We start from the raw sequence: 18,929 nt of genomic DNA on the forward strand, positions 1-18,929 counted from the left end.
TAACCTCCCAATTTTTAATTTCCTTATATGTAATGTATGTGTATATCCTATTTCATATATACACCTATCTCATAGTGTTATTCTGAAGGTTAAATAAGACAAATAACACAAAATGCTTAAAACATTGGTTGAATTAGTACACAATTAATAAACACTAGTATTATACATCCTTCTTATTCCATAGAAACCAGGGAAATTTCTATATGTCTAAAAACAACAACAGCAACAACAACAACAAAACATTCTAAACCAGCCCCATGCTTATAAATGTGGATTTGAAGCCAGTTTGCTGTGAGCACAGTAGGTTTGAATTTGACCAAAAATTTGCCCCAGAGGTCACAGACATGCCAGGAGCAGTGACCTATAAATATTAGCCCCACAATGCGGATCCCCTGTAATGCAGCAGAAGTGGACCAGACCTACTGAATCTTTGAGTCTATCACGCATATAGAAACACAAATTAGTTCCATCAGAGTGTAAACACACTGCTAGCCTATCTTCCAAATATCATTCCTCCCACAAGTATATTAAAGTGTTTGCCCTGTCAATCCTCGTGATGCTTTATCTCCAGACTCACTTTATTTACAGAAGTCAGCATAGTGAAAAAACAGATTTATGAAAATGTCATTGAAGGCCCCCCCCCCCAAAAAAAAAAAAAATGAGTACTCTGGAGATTAGTGTAATAGCTCTTAAACCAGCTGTTATGCTAAAGCATATGATTTGCATTATGGGAGTTGGGGGGAGGTGCAGTTGATAAGGAGGCTGACATTGATTGAGTTTTACTTCAGAAAAAGTAGATTGCCACAGAAATACAAAATAGGAAATATTATACATATTTGAAGGGATTTCTACACTTCCAGTTAGAGAGGGTCTGACTTCACTTATATGGTCACTGGAGTTATGCTGACAATTAAAACGCTATGTACACTCTTGGCTATACCTAGCTGTAGCGGTGAAATGCAATGTGTTTGAAATGTGAATATATTGGGGCCTGGAAGGAAACGGGCAGTGGTCCTTTAGAATGCAGACAGGCCCTGAAAAAGATAAAAAAGAGAGGATCAGGAGAGAAAGAGGGAGGAAGAGGAGGAAGAAGAAGAGGAGAGATAGAGAAAGAGAGAGAGGGGTCCCCCCATATCTGTATAAAATACAATATATAGGAAATTTCTCTGAAGATTTTCTCTCTTCCCTTTTCTCCTGAAGGCCTCTTCCAATCAAAGAAAGTCCTTGAATTTGAATTTAAGGCTATTGACCTAGCACTCCCACCTGCCAGAGCATTCCTGCTGAAGAGTCCAATCTGAATTACTAAAGCATCCCGGCAAACATGCCTGTGTTTGTTCTCCCACTCCATTTCAATTCAGGCCACGTAGGCAATCAATACGGAGTGTAAAATAACAAGAGCACGCTTGGATACACTTACCTCTCCAGGCCTGAGTTACCACCTCCTGAACAGCCTCAAATGGTGGTTATAATTCCGCAATGACTAAATCACCGCTATTTACCATGCCCACTTGAAAAAAATGATCTTTAGCTGTCATGGTCCATGGTCTGTACAGACCTGCTAATCCCCTCTTATAGAGCACTGATCCCTAATTTGTGAGAAAGGTGTGATTTTTAGTATTACTTTTCTTATCAATAATTTATAAAACAAAAACATGCTAATTCAGTAATTCTTACAAATGTATTTATAATATATTTACAAAATATGTAGTCATTAATTTTCATGAAAATAAAGAATTTTAATTCAAGTCTTCGATAATTTCCTGTTCAGAATCAAACTTAATGTAGTGTTTCTTGAGACATTTGAAAAGTGTGGAAAAGAGTACTGCAGGTTTTAGTTTCTTTTTAAACTGCAGTGTGGATAATAATCTTTCGATCTTTGGTTTATTTAAGATCTGAGCTATTTAAATTATAGTGTAAACTTGAAATGGTTAGACTTCAATAAAACCACTTGAAATAACTGATAGGACAAAAGAATCTTATAAACACCCATAAACTCCAAAAGCACTGATTAGATTTTCCTTGGCAAACAAAAACTGGAGGTTGAGTATAGAGAATAAGATAAAGAACAGCTCTCTATCAGGTTAAAGCTTTTAGAGGAGTTCTGGATGTGCAATATGTTACATAGTGTCAAAATCGTGTGTGTGTGTGTGTGTGTGTGTGTGTGTGTGTACACAATATGAAGTGTATAATTTCAAGAAAAGATCAGATCATGCCAGTAGTGTTCAGTTTTAATCTTTACCCAAAAAATCTGAAAACATTTAGAGATAAAGACACGTGTGCTCCAATGTTCATTGCAGCTTTGTTTACAGTGGCCAAGACATGGAAACAACCAAAATGTCCTTCGATAGATGAATGGATGAAGAAGTTGTGGTATATATACACAATGGAATACTATTCGGCAGTAAGAAAAGATGATATAGGAACATTTGTGACAACATGGATGGATCTTGAGAGTGTAATGCTGAGCGAAATAAGTCAGACAGAAAAAGCAGAGAACCATGTGATTTCACTGATATGTGGTATATAAACCAAAACAACAAAAGAACAAGACAAACAAATGAGAAACAGAAACTCATAGACACAGACAATGGTTTGGTGGTTGCCAGAGGGTAAGGGGGGTGGGGGGTGGGGGGTGGGAGATGAGGGTAAGGGGGATCGAATATATGGTGATGGAAGGAGAACTGACTCTGGGTGATGAACACACAACGGGATTTATAGATGATGTAATACAGAATTGTACACCTGAAATCTATGTAATTTTACTAACAATTGTCACCTCAATAAATTTAATTAAAATAAATAAATAAATAAATAAATAAAATTAAAAAATAAATAAATAAATAAATAAATTTAAAAAAAAAATCTTTACTCTGTATTCATCAGTTTTAAATAGTAAACAAAACAACAATTAACTCTTAGATTTTTCTAAAGTAAAATGACAATAGGTTATATTTTCCCATTTTGGTAAAATAAATGGTAGGTCCAAAGCTCTCAGAAATTCAAATTACACAAATGGAAACTCTCTTTTCTGATGTACTAAATGTTTCAGTATCTACATTGATTGAGATTCCCACCATGCCCTTAACTTTCTTAAACGATTCCATATAATACCATATAGAGTCACCCACTGCAGTCCACCTTCTGTTCTCCTGTATCAGACTGGAAAAGGAAAGGTTATTCTTCATGATTCTTATTCTAGTTAAAAATGGTTCAATGTGGAATTTTTTTCTTCACAGCTTAGAATTTCATAAATAAAGCAGAAGCCCATGTTGGAGTAGTGTTTAACACTGTTAAATCAATCGTCTCTTAATGATTTTTTTCTAAGAAAGTTTGTGAATGTAAGTTGAGGAAAGAGAGAGAAAGTTATATCAACTTTCTGAATACCTACACTTTTTCAAGTAAATAAAAAACATCACAACAAGAGTTAAAGCCAGTTTTGTTTTGTTTTTTTGTTGTCTCGTTTTTCTTTTTTTTTTTTAACTAATGGATTTGCACAAGACAAGACTATTTATAAGACATATATGAACACATTAATGCCTTATCCAAACTGTCCTCATATTCCAAAATCTTAGAGTTGCTACATTCTAAAGACAGTAAATTACAGCATCTTAAAATGACTTGTATTTAATACAATTGTGAAAAATGTATGTTGCTCTTAAGCATTTCAGCTTCTAGAGAGGATGCACTGATATGTTGCAATCCATTACACTACTGGGTACATTTTTCTTTTTCTTTTAAGATTGTATTTTTGAGAGGCAGTCTGAGAGGGCAATGTAGGAAGACCCTGAACTCACCTCCTCCCATGGACACATTAAATCTACAGCTACATATGGAAAATTCCCTCTGAAAAGATGAAAACTAGCTGAACAGTTCCTTCACATCAGCACAGGAGAAAAGGGCCACACTGAGGTGGGTAGTTGAGGCTTGCCATAAACCCCACCCCTGGTGTGAGGGAATTCACAAATGTGCAGCTTCTCTCTGAGAAGTGAAGGGTTCATACCCCACATCAATCATGCCACTTTTAAGACCAGCACATGATAGATGAGTCCTCAGTATATCTGGCTTTGAAAACCAGTGGGGCTCAATTACACCAGACCCAAAGAGCTGTAGTGAACTGAGAAACTGCTCTTAAAGGGTCCGCACTCAGATTCATTTTCCCCAGGGCCCAGTGCAGAAGCAGCAGTTTGAAAAGTGCTTAGACTATATGTGAAAGAGATTCATTTGCCAATGAAAGCATCCTCTGGAGGTGAAGGGACCTGATGGCATGCTCTCTAGAAATGGAGGAGCTGGTGAGAACCATTTTTGCTCTCTTTCTATACCTTGCTAAAGTCTGCAGACACTAATATTTTTTTTAAATTTTTTTCTTATGGGTGCCATCTTTACCCTCCAACTGTTGGGTACCATCTTCACCTGGCCCTGGAGGCCAGGGGACTTGCATTTCTGGGTCCCATGGGACTATAACAGTCAGTTCTTGGCAGACTACCATCCCAAGGACACTGAACAGATAGCTGACTAAAACACAATCCACTCTTTCTGAGGAAGAAGCCTATTTCCTAGAGCTTCAACCTGAGGGGGAGGCTTCAGCTTTCCCACACTCTAGAGGCCTATGAAGCCGGTCTCAGAGAATTATAGGCCCCTGGAGGACACCTTTGTATTCTCCCTCTGACTCACTACAACTCAACACTATCTCCCAGAAATGGGCTTATACACTCATCTGGAGCTCCAATTTTTACAACTGTCATCCACAGGTTATCTCCAGATGGCCTGGTCTGGAGGCCTGCAAGATTCATGATAGTGGCCCCACAGGACTCTGTATATTTGCATACTTTAAAAGCTGCTGCCTGAGTGTCTGTTTTCCAATCAGCCTGAAACTAGGTGCTGACCTAGATTATCCTCTTTGGGATACTGCCTGGTCATGGCATACTCTCAACCACTGGGAGCTATTAAAAATAAAGTAGGCTAGGTATTAAACCACAAAGGTTCAAGAAACAGCCAAGAGCTAGGGCAAGGCTGAATGATAAGATTGATATCCTACATAAGGACACGCCTTCAAGACTGGGAGAGGTGGCTGTTTAACCTAATACATAGAAACAGACACAGCAGGTCAATTAAAATGAGAAAACAGGAATATGTTCCAAATGAAAAATAATATAAAACCTCAGGAAAAAAAACTATGAAACAGAGATAAGTAATTTATCTGATAATGGTCATAAAGATGATCACCAAACTTAGGAAAAGAATTAACACAGAGAAAACTTCAACAGAGAGAAAATATAAGAAAGCACCAAACAGAAGTCACAGAGCTAAAGAATACAATAACTGAAATATATATATATATATATATATATATATATATATATATATATATATACACACACACACACACACACACACACACACACACACACACACACACACTAGAGGGATTCAAAAGTAACTAGATGAAGCAGAGAAAGAATCAGTGATCTCAAAGACAGGGCAGTGGAACTCACCCAATCAGAGCAGCAAAAGAATAAAAAAAGAATTCTAAAAAGTAAAGGTACATACTTCCAGTACGTAGCCTTTTCAGGTAACGTATTTCACTTATAATATGCATTTGAGATCCCTCCATCTTTTCATACCTTGACAACTCATTTCTTTTTAGTGCTGAATAATATTCCATTGTCTGGATGTATCATGATTTATCCATTCACTTACTGAAGGACATCTTGCTTGCTTCCAAGTTTTGGCAATTATGAGCAAAGTTGCTATACACATCCATGTGTAGGTTTTTGTGTTGACATATTTTCAACTCCTTTGAGTAAATATCAAGGGGCAGGATTGCTGGATCATATAGTAAGGGTATGTTTAGTTTTATTAGAAACCAAACTGTCTTTGAAAGTGGCTGTACTATTTTGCATTCCCACTAGCAAAGAATGAGAGTTCCCTTTGTTCCACATCCTTGCCATCTTTTGGCATGATCAGTTTTCTAATAGATGTATCTCATTGTTGTTTTGATGTCTATTTCCCTGATGACGTATTGTGAGGCATCTTTTCATATGATTATTTACCATCTTTTTGGTGAGGTGTTTGTTATGGTCCTTGGCCCATTTTTTTAATCAAATTATTGTTTTTATAGTATTGAGTTTTAGGAGTTCTTCATATACTTTGGATAAGTCCTTTATCAGATATAATTTTTGTAAATAATTTTTTCCCAGTGTATGGCTTGTCTTCTAATTCTCTTGATATTATCTTTCATAAAACAGAAGGTTTTAAGTGAAGTACATTTTATTTATTATTACTATTATTATTATTATCATTATTATTATTATTGTCATTGTCATCATCATCATTCTTTTGGTCAATCATGCTTTGATATTGTAACAAAAAGTCATCACCAAACTCAAGGTCATCTAGATTTTGTAACATTTTATCTTCTAGGAGTTTTATGGTTTTGCAAAATAAATCACAAGTAGGTCTGTGATCTATTTTGAATTATTTTTGTGAAGTTTGTAAGTTCTGTGTCTACCTTCATATTTTTGGATATGGATGGCCAGTTTTCCTAGCACAATTTGTTGAAAAGACTATCTTGTTTCCATTGTATTGATTTTCCTCCTTTGTTAAATTTCAGATGACTGTTTTTGTGGGGGTCTATTTCTGGGCACTCTCTTCTAGTCCATTGATCTGTTTGTCTGTTCTTTCACCAATACCACACTGTCCTGATTAGTATAGTTTTATATTGTCTTGAAATAGGATATGTCTGACTTTCAATTTTGTTCTTGTCATTCAATATTGTTAGTATCTCTAGATCAATTAATAACATAAAAAATAAAAACAATAATAAAATAAAAGCTTTTCTGTACCTTTATTTATTCTTCTATGTTCTTCCTTTCTTTATGTAGATCCAAGTTTCTGACTTACATTATTTCCCTTTTCTATAAAAAAATTAACATTTCTTGCAAGACAAACCTAATGGCAATACATTCTCTCAATTTTTGCTTGTCTGAAAGTTTTATTTCTCCTTCACTTTTGAAGGATAATTTTACAAGGAACAGAATTCTAAATTGGTGGTTTCATTTTTCTCTCAACACTTTATTATTTTACTACACCCTCTTTTTGCTTGCATGGTTTTTGAGGAGGAGTTGCATATAATTCTTCTCTTGGTTCCTCTATAGGTAAAGTGTGTGTTGTTGTTTTTTTTCGTGTTTTTTTTTGGGGGGGCAGGACTTTATTGGGGAGCAGTGTGTACTTCCAGGACTTTTTTCCAAGTCAAGTTGTTGTCCTTTCAATCTTAGTTGTGGAGGGTGCAGCTCAGTTCCAGGTACAGTTGTCATTGCTAGTTGCTGGGAGTGCAGCCCACCATCCCTTGTGGGAGTCGAACCTGCAACCTTGTGGTTGAGAGCCCACTGGCCCATGTGGGAATCCAACCTGCAGCCTTTGGAGTTAGGAGCACAGATCTCCAACCGCCTGAGCCACCAGGCCGGCCCGGTAAAGTGTTTTTATTGACTTTTATTGAAGAATTTCAGGATTTTTATCTTTGATTTCTTGTAGTTTAAAATTGACATACAAGGGGTAGTTTTGGGGGTATTTGTTTGTTTGGCAATAATCTTGCTTGGTGTTCTCTGACATTCCTGCCATCTGTGATTTGGTATTTTGACATTTATTTGGGCAAATTCTCAGTTATTACTATATTGAATATTTTTTTCTGTTTCTCTCTGTCTGGTATTCTGATTAAACATATGTTACACTTTTTATAGTGGTCCCACATTCCTTGTATATTCTGTCTTTTGTTTGTTTGTTTTGTTTGTTTGTTTTATCCAAGTCTTTATTTGCTTTGCTTTATAGTATTGGAGGTTTTATTGACTTACCCTCCAGCTCAGAGAATCTTCCCTCAGAGTCTCTAGGCTACTAGTAAAGAAATCAAAAGCTTTCTTCATTTCTCTTACAGGTTTTTTGTTTTTGTTTTTGTTTTTCATGTCGATCATTACTTTTTGGTTCTTTCTTAAGATTTCCATCCCTCTGTTTACATGGTCCATCTGTTCTTTCATTAGAGGTCTTAGCATACTTATCATAATTGTTTTAAATCCCTGTTATGTCTGGTTCTAATGCTGCTCTACGTCTTCAAATTGTGGTGTTTTCATTATGGTATGTCTTGCAATTTTGATACTGAGACATGATGTACCAGGTGAAAGGACTTGTTGTAAATAGTCCTTTAGTAATGTGATGGTGAGGAATGTGGGGTGGAGAAGTAGTTTATATTTCTGTGAGTAAGTCTCAGTATTTTAGGAAGTCTATGCCCCTGGACCATGAAATTCACAAGTGCCTTTCAATTTTTCTTTTTTTTTTTTTTTTACCCCTCAACTTAGGTGGAACAGGATGGTTAGAATAGGCTGGGGTATTCCTCTTCTCTCACTTGGAAGGCTAGAGCTTACTGGAGTTGGCTATTTTCCTCCTCCCAAATCAGTTAGGTTGTGATAAACTACCAGCTGGTTAGGACCTGGTTAACTAGTTTCTCCTGATGGCAGACCTTGTTAAGAACAGAGTGCTCTGAGATATTTCAAATGGTTTATTTTCCCTTCCTCCTGCCAGAAGCACAAAAGAAGTTTTCTCTGCTATTTACTATCAACCCCTTCAAGATAAAACTTATAAATACCTGGGGGCTTCCCTGTGACTGCCTCTAGCCCTGAGGTTTTAATTCTCAGATTTATCCACTCTGAGCCTTGAGCAATTCATGAATTACAATTCTTTTTTTTCTACTCTGACTCTGGTTCCCACAGAGGTTTCAGCTCATGAGTTTATGCTCTGATAAACTGTGCTTTTTTTCTGTATTTGTCTGTCAGTCTCTTCAATTTTGGGGCCAAGGGTTTTCCCTGTGACCTCACTTTTCTTATGGATCTAAGTAGAGTTGTTGGTTTTTCAATTTTTTTTTTTTCTTTTTTGTTTTAATGTATTGTTTGAACAGAGTAGTGACCTCAAGGTCCTTAATGCAGAACCAGAAAACAGAAGCTGCAATATCTATTTTTAAAATCAGTTTGAAGGCACTAGATATTTATAAAGGCAACTAAGAGTTCAGGAACAAGAGATTTAAGAAAAAATTAATGAACACATTTAAACCCAAGAATTAGAATTGCTTTTGTCCCTGAAGTATTTGTCAATCTTCGAGTAGCAGCCTACAAGCTGAGAAGTATAAAGAAGTTTCTAGCAATCTCAAAGAGCTGAGAACATAAAAATTGGAGCTCAAGTCCCACCAAGATGAAGACCTCTTGGTAATCACCTCTGACAGACCAGTGGGACTACTTACTAAAGTACTGAGGGAAAATGTAAACAAACAAACAAACAAACAAAAAAGGGCTGGGGGGCAGAATTTAACTCAAAATCCTGTATCCAATCAATTCAATCTTAGCTTGTACTGAAATCATCTTTCCCAAGCTTAAGGTAATCCTCACTAGGAAAATAACATCACGCAGAGCCTCAAATTATCTCAAGAAACTTTTAAAATACACAATAGTTGACACTCAGTCAAAATGTATCAATGATAACAAAAATCAAAAGAAAGTAAAAGAAGGGAGTCAATAAAATTAGGAACAGTAATCAATGAGCTAGAAGAGATTTCAAAGTGGAAAAGTCAACCACGACAAATTGGTTCTTTGAAAACAATAACAAAGCCCTAATAAATCTTAAAGCAAAGATGAAGGAGAGGAGGATAAGTAGAAGAAGATAGTGAAGGAGAAGAGACAGAGAAAGTGGGAGGAAGATGAAAGAGAGAGAGAAAAAAAACTAGAAATTAACGATAACAAGAAGGAATGGGAGTCAGCACTACAAGTCCCACAGATACTAAAGATATATTAATGTTTTAAATAACTTTATAGAAAAAACTTGAAAATTAGAATTAAAATAGAAAAAAAGGAAACTTTTATGAATTTTGGATATTGTAACATTTTTTTTTTTAAAGAAATTGAGTGCTTATTTTTTGAAAAAGAGAAAATAAAATTTTCCTAGAGATAAAACTTCAGGTTTCAATGGCTTCCCTGCAGAATCCTTGCAAATAGTTAAGAAGGTAATAGTACCAGTCATGCACTGGATGTTTCTAGAAAAATATTCTAACACTTTCCAATTCTTTTTATGAAATTGAACTAAACTTTTGAATAAAATTCTTTTAAAAAATATCATTTAAAAGAACAAAAAAAATCACCTAGAAATATATTTAACAAAATATGTGTAAGACTTTTTAAATACTAAGACTAAATATCTGTTTGTAGAGGGCTAAAACTACATATTGGGAATAAGCTATCTCCCCAAATTATTTGTACTTTCAGTGCAATCCCATTAAAAATCCATTTTTTTTTGAAATTGAAAATATTATTCCAAAATTTGTATTAGAATGCAAAGGACCAAAAATTACAAAGACAATTTTTAATAAAACAAAGTTGAAGAACTTGTACTGTCAGAAATTATACTTTCTTAAGATGCTCTAATACGTGAAATTGTATAGATTTTGCCACAAAGAAAGTCAAATAGATCAGTCAAGCAGAATAACGTGCCTGGAACATTTATGTCAGCACTCAATTTATGATACAGGATTCATGACAGAGCAGTGGGAAAAGAGGATGATCTTTGCAAAGAATGGTGTTGGATAAATGCGATAGCCATATATGAAGCATAATGTACCTTGGCCCCTTACTACACCATACACTAATGTCAATGCCAAATGGACTGTAGACCTAAAACTGAAACAAAACAAAAACAAAAAAAAAACAGAAGCTTTTAGTACATATGAGAAAAATGCCTTCTTTTTCTTAATAGTGTAAGCAAATGTTTCTGAAACAGGACACATCAAACAAAGTCATGTTTTGTGCTCTTATCAGGAAATGTTCTTAATATGTCAAACTATTGTGCTTCACCTTATTTGTTCATGTTCTCTCCTATGTATTTTATCTTGATGTGCAAATGTTCAAAGCAACATAAGTACTGAAATCCTACATATATTTTAAAAATATATTCCCCAGTGAATATTATAACTGTCTTGTAAATTTCTCTGTCCTGAGAGGATGAATAATTTGGATGGTAAATAGGATGTATAGTGAATATTTCAGGGTTCCAAATGTATGGAGAATTTATAATGAATATTATTCAGGAGGGCTACACATATAATTAATACAAAAAATAAAGTAGTTTAGTAAGTATTTATTGAGCACCTTCCAATGTCTAAAATACTCCTGCAACATAGAAAGTGTTTAATAAATGTTTATTTAACTGATTTGAACATAGTACCTCACATAGTGTTTTTCTATAATATACTATGTTAAATCCAGTAACTCTCCAAAGAATATGTAATTTCAGGCATAGTACTAAAAAAGAGTAAGAAAACTGAAGTTAGAGTTTCCAAAGATCCTAGAGCAAAACAGGGACTCAAACCAAAGTCAGTAGACTACAAACACCATGCACTATCCAATATTCCACACTCCCTCTCTTTAAGGACAGGATAATACACAAGGCATTTTAAAGGAAAATATTTAGAACTCCATCACATAAAATTTCAAGCCCTAAAATCTAGAAAAAGCAGCATATAGCATAACTCTTTTCCTAGATGTTTCAGAAATCACCATTCTAAATATTGTAAAACTATGACTACTATGCATGGGTCAATTTCAGTATGTACCTATGTCAAAATGTTGCCTTCCCTCTAACCAATCCTTTATTTTCTCTGTTGGCTCAAAAAAGTGAATTTCAAAACTAGCTGATATCCAAAGCTTAGAACCATTGGCCTTTCAATATTGTTCCTGATATCTTTTTCACTAGATCTTGTCCCCTGATTTTGAAATTTTACTTCAATATCCCTCAGGTCCCGTGCTACATGGTTTTCTGATTTGGCCTGTTTATTGTCATTTCTGCATCACCCTATTCTACAAGCTTGTCTTGGGTGGGTCTTTTATATTCCAATTCTCCACAATCTAACTGCAGCCAAATTCAGTCTTTTGGCCACTCCATGCCTGTTCTTTACCCTTCTTATGTGAGAACAATGAGTCATCATCTATCCATGGCTCTAGATCCATATAGTTAATGTACTAATGTAGTACTTAGCCATATAAGTAATTTTACAAGCACTTTTCTGGATTTCACACATTTACCCAAGAACTATACACATTTAAATTCAAATTAACAAATTTTATTAAGTATTTTCTATATGCAAGAGTGTCTCAGGGACAGATAATATATGTGGTATGGTCCATCCAAGATTGTATTTTAATATACATGGCAATATATGTATACATATGTATACATATGTATATATATATATATGGTACATTTTCATTGAGAAATACAATTTTGTCACTACCTATTATAAAGTAGTACTTTTGAAAATAGTTCCATTTTTCTTAGTTTTTGAACTGTTAGACTATCAACTGGGAATTGTAAATTATCCAACTACCAATGAAAATATATTAGTTTATTCAATATGGCAGTCATAGTATTTTTTAATTTTAATACAATTTGTTGGGAATCTGAAGGTATATTATTCTTTACATTCACCTTATATGAAGTTTGAATTATGTAGTAAAAATTGATTACAATGGAAATGCTTATGATGTGTTTTTCATAAAAAATTGATTTGAGATCCATCAACACACATTTCTGAAAAGCACGGGATTATTGAACTTGAAAATGGTAATAAATATTCAAAGATAAATACTGTACTTGAAATCAAAGTTTTTGTGCCCAGTAAATACTTAATATTTTTCATATTTTTTTCATGATTGACACTCGGTAACAGGCTACATTCGTTTAATTTTAGTTAATAAACTAGATTTACCTAAATAATAACAATATAATGGGTATATATATATATATATAATTACTGAACTTAATTACTGAACTTAATTAACATCTCAATGTGCTGGAGTTTATGCAAAGTACTATAAAACAGTATAAAATATGAACTAGAAAATTCCATTATGATATTAGTTTTTGCTGTTGTATTATTACATTTCCTTTGGAAATACTGAGATATTTGTTTTAAAAAAACGTCCTTTTCTCATTATGACTATTGTCTATTTTAAGTCTTTGTTACAGAAATATAGGTTATTTCTTATATAAGAATATTTCTTGTATTTAAATTATATTGGAGCTTTAGAAAGTGTGTGTGTGTGTGTGTGTGTGTGTGTGTGTGTGTGTGTCTGTGTGTGTGTGTGTGTGTGTGTGTGTGTGTGTGTGTGTACAGAGAGACAGACAGATATATATTTTAACAGTTAATTTTTTGTTTTCATTTTAAGGCACTTTTCAGTATTTTTATGTAATGTAACATTATAGGAAATACTATGTATCTTTCTCCTTTTAACAATATGAGTACCCGGAGGAGACTTTAATGTCTTCATTTGTTTATTTAACAAATATTATGGAAATGTTGCTATGGAACACAAGTTCCTGTTCAATTCCAATGAGGAAAGAGATATAAAACAAGATAATATGGGGATAGAACCTAGTTTAGGGAGTTGGGGCCAAAAAAAAATCTTCCCTGATCTCAGTCCCGAAAGAGTTACAGAGTGAGACTGACAGAAACTGAAGATAAGAGCATTCCAGGCAGAAAGACCAGCAGGTATGGGTCTGTAGAACATGAAGTGACAAAATTCTTGGCTGGCACAGGGAACTAAATTAAGTGCAGGTTTTCTAGAGTATAATGATTGATTGGAAGAAAAATTCAAAACAAGATTTTAGATGTAGGCAGTAGATTCTATTTACCCAGTCTTGTAATCCTTATAAAAGATTTTGTACACTATCTAAAAAGCATGAGAAGCCACTGAAGTATTTTAAGCAAAGGTGTGATAACTCAGGTTTGTAGAACCTAATCCAACACTAACCTGCCAAACCTACACATGGCCACTGCTGCCACCCTGCCTTACAAATATTATAGATGTCTCTCTTGTGGACAATCCTAAACTAGACTCACAGAGGGAACAGAATTCTTGGAAACACAGTTCCATTTTAGCTAAAATAAAATAGTACAAAGTCACCACATTATTCATGTATTAAATGTGTCCGTATTTTTTTGTTCTTATACTGACGACCAGTTTAAAAAACAATGCATCCATTTTAATCTTAAGAAATGGGCAATATCTACACATAATTGAATAAGCTGAATAGAAATAGGGAGACTATGATTTATTATATGTTCTTAATTGTTTTAGGAAAATATACTATAGATACAATAATTTTATTATTATAATTAATAGTACTAGCAAGAATAAAATAATCATGACTCAACAATCACTACTGTATTGATTATGAACTAAGATTTAAAAAAAATATACAATATAATGCTTTTTATATTTTTGCCCAATAAGATAATGATACTCAGTGTTTTCAATAAAGCAAAAACAATGAATTCTTCACAACTATACAGCATTTCAAAGTTCATGTGATGTGTTTAATATTTTAAATTAACATGCTTTAGACCCCCATGTATTAGATTAACACTTAGCTCAGAGTTATTAATACTTGGTGAAGGTCAACTACTTGATAAATAACTACAGTGAAACTTAAATTCAGGTTTATCTTTGACTAATTATAATGCTCTTTTAACTTGTGATTCAAAGTTATAAATTAAGTCTATATATTAACACTCTCCAAAGAGATTATCAAGATTATAGTAATGTGATATTAAAGGTATAAACTCATAGCATGAAAGATCATCAAAAGATGAAAAATTTCAAGTGTTTTCTGGAGAGTGAGTATGCAGTGACTAAACGAGCAACATGAAAGTTTTGTAAATTAGAATGAGTACAGGGAGGTTATAAGCAAGGAGAGATCCTCTTTCATAAGAATTGTGGAAAGATTCTGGGATAGTTAGGATGCAAGAATAAGGTATAGGACTATAATTGGAAAATTTATTGCAACAGTATTCAAGAGTCACGTGCCTATACCCTGTACCTTGACACACAAACACTCACTATCAACTGGAGAAGAAAGCCAGTGTGTAAGCATTAGAAAAACAAATACAAAATCAGTTATTTTCAAAATAACCTTAGTGAATTAGCTGATGAGACACAGCAGTCAATGCGAGTGTGTTTGAAAAAAACAAAAGCTTTCCTAACTGTGTTCTTTTGGGAAACAACAAGATAATGTTTTGTTAATTGTTCACTTGGCTTAATGCAGTCTTTGCAGGTAAATAAAGTTTCCTATACACATGAAGCACATTATAATTATTCCTGCTGATTCATCTTAAATAAGGATAGAAACCATGAACCAACAGATACCTGATATAGTCTTCAGGGAAAAAAGTGATAAAGGTAAACAAATAGAAAAAAATTCTAAAGGAAACACAAAATCCTAGGAACATATGATAATTTAAATATCTTAAAATTCCAATCTAGACAGAGCATCGTGAAGACAGTGTATCTATGAAAGAAGAACTGGCTCATGTGAAAAATAAAAAGAAACAAAGAGTTAAAAAGACATGTTTGAGGACTTTTTCTCCACAGCCTCTTCAACAGGTTGTTATTATTTGCCTTGTTGATGATAGCCATTCTAATGTAAATTGGTGCAGCTGCTATGGAAAACAGTATGGAGGTTCTTCAAAATATTAAGGATAGAATTACCATATGACCCAGCAATCCTTCTCCTGGATATCTCCCCAAAAGTTTGAAAACATTTATCCATAAAGATATATGTATCCTAATGTTACTACAGCGTTATTTTCAGTGTCCAAGATATGGAAACAACCAACGTATCCTTTGATAGATGATTGGATAAAGAAGATGTGGTATATATACACAATGGAATAACTACTCTGACCTAAGAAAAGATGAAATACTGCCATCTACAACAACATGAATGCATCTTGAGATCATTAAGCTAAGTGAAATAAGTCAGAAAAAGTCAAGAACCACATGATTTCACTCATATGTGGGATATAAAACAAGGCAGCAAAGGAACAAGACAAACAAATGAAGAAACAAAAACTGATAGACACAGACAATAGTTTAGTGGTTACCAGAAGATAAGGGGGGAGGGGAGCATGGTAGAAGAGAGTAAAGGGGGTCAAATACATGGTGATGGAAGGAGAACTTACTCTGGGTGGTGAATACATAATGCAATATATAGATGATGTATTATAGAATTGTACACTTGAAACCTATGTAGTTTTGTTGACCATTGTCACCCCAATACATTTTTTAAAAAGACGTGCTAAGAATTCAAATAATATTTTAAATGAAATATTAACATACATGCAAAATAATGCTTAAATCAAAAGTTGTACAGCTCAACGATTTTAACAATATGAATACATCCCTGTAATGAGATAAATATCAAGAGATAGATTATACTCACTGCAGAAGCTCCTGTCATACTAGCTTTCAGTCTCTCTCTCTCTTCCCAGCAAATATAATTACCATGTTGATTAGTTCTGCCTATTATTTTTTTTATTCTACATGTACTTATACAGTATAAACATTTGTGATAGGCTCCTTGTGCTGAACACTTTTTTACTGTTATTTCGCGTTATGTTGCTCAGGGATCATTTTGTTCACTTTCAGTGATGAATAATAATCTATTGTATAAATATACCACAATGTATTAATTCTGCTCATGTTTGACTTGCTTGGGGCTATTATGAATAATGCTGTAATGGACATCATTGAACTTGTCTTTCGGTGAACATATATCCATATTTCTGTTGTATTAATACCTGGGAGAAGATTTACTGCTTCAAAGTGTGTGCAATTGTTCAACTTTAATAGATACTGCCAAATTGTTTTCCAAAACGATTGTGATAATTTATAAATTTATATTCTCACCAGCAGTTGCTCCACATCCTAGTCAATACTTGGTATCCGTCTTTTCATTTTCACAATTCTAATGGGTATATAGAAGTATTACACTGGGATTTCAATGTGCATCTCCTTAATAACTACTGAATTTATCCTTAGTCAATATGTTTATCGGTCATTTTGATGACCTCTTTTGCAAAGTGTCTTTTGTACAGTCAAGATAGTTGCTATTTTTCTTTTGAGCTTTTTCTTTTTCTTAGTAATTTGTTGTTATCTAATCTATAAATATACAGGATGTGAGTTTTTTTGTCAGGTGTAGGTATTGCAAATATCTTCTCCCAACGCATGGCTTAAATGTGCACTCTTTAAACGATGTCTTTAAAGGAACAAAAGCTCTTGATGTTTAATGCTGATCAATTCACCTGTTTTCTCCTATCTGTACTTTTTTTGTGTGTACTATTTAAAAAATCTTTATATATCCTAATGTCATTAAGAAATTTTCCTTTTTTTTTTGTAGAAACATTACATTTTATTTATCAGATTTTTATCTGCAATACAATACCAAGTAGGGTCAAGATTTCTTATCACATGAATATTCAACATTTTCAGCTACAGTTATTGGTAAGTGAAAATATATCCCTTTTCTATCACAAACCAATGCTACTTTTGTCATAAATCAAATGACCATATATATATGGGAGTCTTTTTGGACTCTCAGCTCTGATTCGTGGGTGTACTCTTATCACACTATATTCTGTCTATCGCTTTATACTAGATATTAATATGTAATACTATAATATGCCAGGTTTGTTCTTCTACACTGACTTGGCTATTCTGATTTTACAATTTTAAAACAAATTTTCCAGAATAGCTGGAAAATAAGAGGGAGAATAAGAAAAGGGTAGGGAGGGAGGTGGAAATGGACTTGGCAATCATAGAAAATTTCTAGAACAATTAATGGCATTTTTAATGGAATTCCTGAGGAGCCCCACCTTCACCTCAAATCCCAGTCCCACCTTTAATGCTATAAATACATGCCAGCACAACCATCAGAATTGTTTCTCTAAATACCTGAGATTACAACCATTTTCTAAAAATAAAAGTGATAGCTTATTCTTTCACAGATTAAGGCAGGAGATATATAACAAAATTGTATTTATTTTGGAATTAAGATATATTTTTATTTAAAGACAAGCATTTCGGCACTATAATAAGTCAGGGTTTTCAAGTTTTCTAATATTTCAGCAAATGAAATTTCACTTCATTTACAAACTCTGCTTACTGTAATGTATTAAATTGTTCTCCTAAAATATGTAGATAATATGAAGAAACAAGTTGCTAAAGTATGCATTCAAAATGTCCAGAAAAGAAAATATACTCAACAGGTGAACACTTTGCTCAAATACAAATTGCTATATTTTACACAATTAAAACTAAATCAGTTTAACTGTAGTAAACAAAGTTTATCTTTTTTAAATCTTAATTTTTATGGTTATTGTCTATATTTCTCTAAATAGTAAACCTCATATGGCATGTAAAATGCTTTGTTAAGATCTATTTAAAAGTTCAAACTAATTTTCACATAACTGTGTAAAAAGAATTAAGGAAACTATGAATACTTTCAGCGTTCATTGTGGTGCATTCTGTTGGTGCCATGGGGCTGCACTTTTGAATTATGCCCTTGTCAAGGAGTCTGGACTATTTGATTTGAGGTGTGATTATAACATAGTTTTTCAATTAATGTGTACTAGTTTCATGGCATAACTCAAGCTGATATTAATACTTCAACCTCATTAAGGTATAATGTTATGTAAGTAACTATTGTTAGCCCTAATATTAATTCCCTGTCCTCAAGTAATTGAGCCTAATAGCAGTGGCACAGAAAGAATTACTGATTTAATTTAGGTTATTTCTCGGTGAACATTCTGAGCAAAGTATTATCTAAACTACCATGAATTGACCTAGGATGAGTACAAATAATATTATATTAAAATAACAAATCACTCATTTGAAAAACATTGATATTATAGTTTCTCGTATTATGAAAATGATGTTAAATGTGCTTTTTCAAAGTTACTACCACTAAACTCTATATTCAGATTGCTTTAAGTATGGAGTCTTTGAGATTAGCACTTGTAATTCATCCTGCTTGCTCTTATCAATTAACATAATGATTGCAGAATT

The sequence above is a fragment of the Rhinolophus sinicus genome, chromosome 1 (genome assembly GCF_057876585.1).
Source record: "Rhinolophus sinicus isolate RSI-liver-muscle chromosome 1, RSI-T2T, whole genome shotgun sequence".
Taxonomy (NCBI): domain Eukaryota; kingdom Metazoa; phylum Chordata; class Mammalia; order Chiroptera; family Rhinolophidae; genus Rhinolophus; species Rhinolophus sinicus.